The sequence below is a fragment of the Cryptomeria japonica genome, chromosome 7, assembly GCF_030272615.1.
Source record: "Cryptomeria japonica chromosome 7, Sugi_1.0, whole genome shotgun sequence".
Taxonomy (NCBI): Eukaryota; Viridiplantae; Streptophyta; class Pinopsida; order Cupressales; family Cupressaceae; genus Cryptomeria; species Cryptomeria japonica.
Genome location: NC_081411.1, coordinates 124434524 through 124441718, shown reverse-complemented (window position 1 = coordinate 124441718; position 7195 = coordinate 124434524).

The following is a 7195-nucleotide window of genomic DNA, read 5'->3' as shown; positions in this document are numbered from 1 at the left end:
CGTGTGGCTGGGGAGGAAAACATTAAGGACAACACTGCTTCAAAAAATGAGCGCATGCACTGACGGCACCCTGAGTGGAAAGGTCATGACAAAAAAAGAAACCCAACACACAACTCACCATTGCGGGAAGATTTAGAGGTGATTCTCTCACTAAAAAGGATACAAATTTTGAAAAATTTATAATTAGTAAAGGAAAGAACGTATCTATCTTATATAATAAGCTGGTCACAAAATCAGAATTATACACATCAATTGCAATATATTAATGTTGTAAATGTGGATCATTTGTTAGTGGTTATTTATCTTGGAGATTAAAGGCCTTCATGTACACAAAGTCAGTTATTTGATTTGTGTCAGTTTGAGCACACATTTTGTGAAGCAATGTTGTGTTTAATGTTTTCCTGTGCGAGATGCAGAATCCTGCTATCAATCCTTGTCATTGTCAAGCTTGGGAAAATATAGCGAGAAGTGTCCTTTTCATGTATAAATCCTCAAGATATATATGTGAATGTTGAGCAAGACTCGCCATGATAGTTTAATAGGGAGAAATCACATGGATAATCATGGTAGGATCAAAACAAATGCAAGGAGTCATGACCTAATAATGAAAATTTCATATAATGTATCCTTACACTTGATAAATGTGTAGGTAGTTATATGTGATGAGGTTTACATGACAATAGAAAGTGAACAGTGATAGTCTTCAAGGAAGACATTTTTAAAAAAAAATTAGATCTTAGATAACATGGAGGAAAAATAAAGAAGATAGTGAATTATTAGAGAAATCACAAGGATTTTCATAATAAGATTATATAAACCTTAACGAGTTTCCTACATAAAATGACAAAGAACTTTAAAAAGCAGGGGAAAATTTAGACCTTAGATAACATGGAGGAAAAATAAAGAAGATAGTGGTTTCCTACATCAAGTGATATTGAACTTAAAAAAGAATAGTCATGAGACTATCTTATAGATCTTGAAGAAGGAAAATATCACAATGAAGAAGAATAACATGACATGAAGCGAAAAAGCATTAGTGATAGTGTAATACAAAATCCAAAAGATATTTACATGATAGTGATAAGAGTGATTGGATAGTGAAGATATTAGGCATGTGAAGTAAATTCAAGGAAGATAGTGTCATGATGAAAGATAAAAGGTAGTACATGTGTTACTCTAGTCAGCTATTCATGGAAATAAATTCTTTAATCATATGAAGAAGTCAATGGAATGCAAAGTAATCTTATAACAAGTAGTTAATGACATCCTTTAAATATCAGGCAACAACCTATAGTATTCATCAATAGTATCAACCAAGGTTAACCATGATAAAGTGAAATGTAGCGAGTTGCATTTTTTTGAGTTTATAGATTAATATTGAATTGGGTTTTAAGCAATGCTTTACAAAACACTTTCGGTTTGTGTGCATTTTGTTGTAGGTTAAAAGGGTTTTAGTTGGGTTTTGCAGTTTGGAGATATTCATTGATTTAAGTTTTAACCAATATCAATAGTTTAAGGTTCTATTTCGACTACGATATTTCTTAATTTACTTTAATGTTTTCATCCCTGACGGTGTGCACGAATGTCGACGTTCTTTATGGCCGCTTTGAACCATAAAATGTAATTTGATTTGTTGTTCTTGAAAATATTTTGCTTTGCAAATTTTCACATAACGTTGGATGTAGTTGTTGAGTTAGGTTTTATTCTGCTTGTCAGTGTTTCGTTGGGCTTGTTTGTGAGCTTCTAGCCATGAATGGTTTTACTCTGCAAGGTAAGTGTTTATTTTAAAGTTTTTTGAATTTGTAATGCATTGTTTTATAGTGTGTTTTTTTTTTCGCATGTTGTACTTGCAAGGTTGTTATTTTGTTTATGTTGTTTAATTGTTTGTGGATGTGAGTACTTTCACTCTGCAAGACAAATGTTTATTTTAAAGTTTGTTGCATTTGTAATGCATTTTTTAATAGTGTGCTTATGTTTTTCCGTGGTGTGCTTGCAAGGTTCTTACTTTGTTATGGGCGCTTCAAACTATAAAATGTAATTTTTTTTGTTGTTGTTGTAAGTATTATGCTCTGTAAATTTTCTTGTAACATTGGATTTAGTTGTCGAGTTAGGTTTTCTTCTGCCTGTAAGTGTTTTCTTGATGGGGTTTCTAAGTTTCTCACTGTGAATGGATTTAATCTCCAAGTTAGGAGTTTATTTTAAAGTTTGTTTCATTAGTTTGTAGGGTTCTTACTTTGTTTCTGTTATTTAACTATTTGTGGACGTCACTACTTTTAGATTGCAAGGCGTCTACTCACTTTTACAGGCATTAGAGTCTGTGAATATGTTTGGTTTATTTGTCTTGGTTATTGGTAATTCGTGATCAAGTTAAAATAACGGTTCCCACTTTTTTGCCACTTTTGACATTGAGATGAACACTTTTAAAATAATCTTCAACTTCCGACAACTATAACTTTTAAACTATAAAGAATTTGAAGATGATGTAAATTAGTGATTTGTAGCATTTTGTCTCTAGATTCTATATATATTTTTTCAAAAAAAAATTCAAATTTTTCCATCTCCCTCGAAAAGTAGTTTTTTACAACAAACTACATTTTTTAAGAGTGATGTGCCTACCGAAATGCATAACTTTTTTTCTATAAATGATAAAAACTCAATTCTTTCGAATTTTGGTTTGTAACATCAATATCCAGGGCTTGCAGTTGGTTTGATAGTGATATGTTCAATATTTTTCATTTTATTAAGTTTTGAAGTCCGACTAGTCATAATTCCGACAGGGTTAGGTTTGAACACATAACTTGTTCTATATATATCGAAATTCAATATTTTTTTTTATTAGAAAGAAGACATCAATACCTGGGGCTTAGATATTTTTCAGAATTTTTTTGAATTAGTTTCCTTTTTTTCCAATGCATTGAACAAAGAAGTTCATGTTTGGTGAAAAACCTATGTTTGGTAAAATTAAAAAAACAAGTTCATAATAAACTCAATATGTAATAATATTATATTCATTGGAAAGCTTGCTTTGAGGACTACAATACTACATTTTGGGTTGTCAAGATCATTCCATTTGAGCCTTCAACTAGAGGTTTGAAGGCCAAAAATCTGCAAAAAAATGTAGAAAGCTCCAGAGAAGTGTTAAAAAAGGGGTTCGAACGAAAGGGGGTTCAAGCGAACCCCCCATTTTTAGGGGGGTTCAAATGAAGGGGGGTTTGATCGAACCCTCCCTATATAACTGAAAAATGACATAATCAAGCATTAAAGGTGCTTCGCTCGAAAGAGTGGGTTCGAGCGAAGTGGGAGCTTTGCTCGAACCCCAAAGGGTGGTCTGTTCAAACAGCCCCACTTCGCTCGAACCCCCCCTAAACGGAATTCTCCACTTTTGCCAGTTTCTTTCGTTGGTAAAAGCGGGAACCAGCTTTGTGAGTTCACCCATATATATATATATATATATATATATATATATATATATTGGCACTCTAAAAATTTCTTTATCCTTGCAGGCTTCCTACTTTGTTTATGTTATTTAACTATTTGTGGACGTGACTACTTTGAGACTACAACACAGACTTGTATCAATAAATCCTACACACTTTAGAATGGAGTTATTAAAACAAAGATTTGATAAAACCCTATATATATATATATATATATATATATACGTACATGTGTATATATACATACATGCACATATATATACGTACATGTGTGTATTTATATACATGTATACATGCCTATACATGCCTATACATACATGTATATTTATATATGTACATATGTGTATGTACATATACATATATCAGCACTACAAAGCATTCTAAGAAAAATAATTATATATATATGTACATCATATATATATATATATATATATATATATATATATATATATATATATATATATATGATGTATATATTGGCACTCTAAAAATTTGTTTATCCTTGCAGGGTTCTTACTTTGTTTATGTTGTTTAACTATTTGTGGACATGACTACTTTCAGACTGCAACCCACACTTCTATAGATGTATACATGCCTATATATATATATATATATATATATATATATATATATATATTCAGACCGAGAAAAAATTATAACCAAAGTTCTCTATAATAAACGACAGACATTGAGAAATTAAAAGCCAAACAAAGATCATTTACCTTGCAGAGTGAAAGTATTGACGTTCTATTGACGTTCTAAATGTTTACATACAAAAAAATCTGTAAAAATAAACACTTACCTTGCAGACTAAAAGCATCAACAAACAAACTTTCGAAAGCAAGTCTATACAGAGATTCTTACAACGTAATCACATAAAGAACATTATGATATTTTCATTGAACCACAATTGTGATTAACAATTCAAATATCTAAAACAAAACAACATTGTGCAAAGGCAAACTAAATGTTTGTTATTAAATATGGTTGCAAAAAAGCGAGAATTGGACCTTTCCAACAATGCTTTCACAATAAAATTAAGTTTCCAAAGTGATACTCTATCAACAGACAATCTATAATCATAGAAGTAAATATTTTCAATTGTACCTAGATATGATTGCTTGTAGAATTTGTTTGATTGTTTGGAGGGAGATGAGAATAGAATGTGGAACCAAAGAAAGAAGACGTGAAAATAAAAATGGGAGACAACACAATTGTTTAAATAAACAAAAAATGCAACCAATAAGAGTAGAAGAACACAAAATATCACCATGTTGAGTGCTCAAGAGATAGATTTCTAAGGCAAACAGTATTTACAGTTATGGGTTAGGAGTGATGGGATCATTTGACATGGGAAGCTATCAACATCAAAGGTAGAATGTGTTGGGAAATGTGGAATGTATTTGAATAAACTTATCTGCTCCATTTTGTTCATACCAGTTCCATTTTGTTCATTCTTGTTGCTCTGCCATGAATATCAAAGTTTGGGGATGCAATGGCTCATTGGCTTTAGGTCTTTTTGCACTATAAATGTACATTGGCTTGACTTCTTATACGTGGTCTGCAAAACTCCTGGGCATTGATCTTTCTGAACATGGATCCAAAAGCTGGAATTGATCGGCTTAAGGAAAATAAGGAAGGTTAGATTTTCCCTTCTCATTTTCATGCCCATTTAATCAAGTTCTTTTTTTCTTCTTTTGCCAAGAATCTTTTATATATAGTGAAGCTTCTATATTAATCACCATTACCATTGTAGTACACTGAGAAAATGTGAAAATGCGGTAGGGTTCGACTAAAGGAACTGAAATTCATTATGATTCGCTAAATCAGACTTTCTGTGTGGTGCTCTACAATTTTGAAATTGATGCAGATTTAAGAACAATTTGCCCACAACTACTATGCAATTTTTATCCTACTCTATAATTTTGAACTTTTATGTGGACCATTTTGGACAGGTCTGTACATGGCTACAGTGGAATGTCATTATTATTATTTTGAACTTAATTAGATTTGAAAGTCAAGATGAACAGTAGCTATTCCATGAGTTGTATATGCCCTTGGGCATTGGTTCCCATGGGATAAGAAGTCTGTTTATTACCAAATTTGATTTTCCCTCTTTTTAGTTGTTTACAATTTGCTCAAAACAACCGTGTGTGTCGTGGAAATAACAGTAAGAGGGCAGATTTGCGTTGGTTGTTAAGGTAGAGAAAAATGTTTCTCTTCCAATGGGATGGAATTTAACTGGTGAATTTTTTGTCTCATAGAGACTCCATGAAGGTTTGATTTCACCTAGAAATTGCCTCACAAGTACATTCTGTACTATGAATCTCCAATTAAGATCCCTTTACCTTAAATGCACAGAAAAAATTAGGGAATCCTTTATGTTTCATTAGGCCCTAAGCCCTACATACATAAGGGCCTACATTGCTCTGAACTTGCCTATTGCTCTTTGAGGAGTAAGTCTCTTAGTATCTTCCTTCTCTTTAAGATATTTCTCATATTAAGATTACAGAAGATTTATTCTGTGTAGTTTACCGTATACAACACTTCTCCATCCCACAACAGGGAAGTGTTAGAAAGAAAAATTAGATCTCCTGAAGGCACTTTGCTACAGTTTCTTTGTAGCAGAGTTGTAATCTTTCTCTGATTGGAAAGTTTGACTTCGTGGTCTGGTTTTAGTTGTACGACTGCTCTCCCATTTTACCTAACGAGAACTTATTTATTATTTTTTTTGTTTTTAAAATGTAACAATATTATACATACGTACATCTGTATATATATATATATATATATATATATATATATATATATATATATATATATATATATATATGCGTAAATGTGTGTATTTATATAAATGTATACATGCCTATACATACATGTATATACATATATGTACACATGTATATGTACATATAATATCTGTCAAAGTGAACAAGTGTCATGTGTATATATATATATATATATATATATGCGTACATGTGTGTATTTATATAGATGAATACATGCCTATATATATATGTGTGTGTGTGTGTGTGTGCATATAAAACCTGTCTAAAGTGTACAGGTGTATTGCAGAGTGAAAGTAGTCAAGTCCACAAATAGTTAAATAACATAAACAAAGTAACAACCTTGCAAGCACACCACGCGAAAAAAATAAGCGCACTATAAAATAATGCACTACAAATTAAAAAAAACTTCAAAATCAACACTCAACGTTCCGTGAAAATTTTCACAGCAAAATATTTTCGAGAACAACAAAACAAATTACATTTTAGGGTTCCAAGCGGCCATAAAGAACGTCGACATTAGTGCAGGCGGTTGGAAACAAAAACATTAAAGTAAATTAACAAATATCGTGTTCGAAATAGAGCCTTAAACTATTGATATTGATTAAAACTTAAATCAATAAAAATATCTGCAAAATCCAAAACCAAACTAAAATCCTTTTAACAGGTAAAACGTCGGGCAATGGACACTGAAGATTTTAATCGGCAACAGAATGCCCAAAACCTAAATACCTGTCAAAGTGAACAGGTGCCTTGCAGACTGAAAGTAATCACGTCCACAAACAGTTAAAAAACATAACCAAAGTAACAACCCTGCAAGCACACCATGACAAAAAATAAGGACGCTATCAAATAATGCATTACAAATTTTGAAAACTTAAAAATAAATTAAACAGGTACCTCGCAAAGTAAAACCATTCACAGCGAGAAGCTCAGAAACAAGCCTAACAAAACAGTCCACATTCGTGC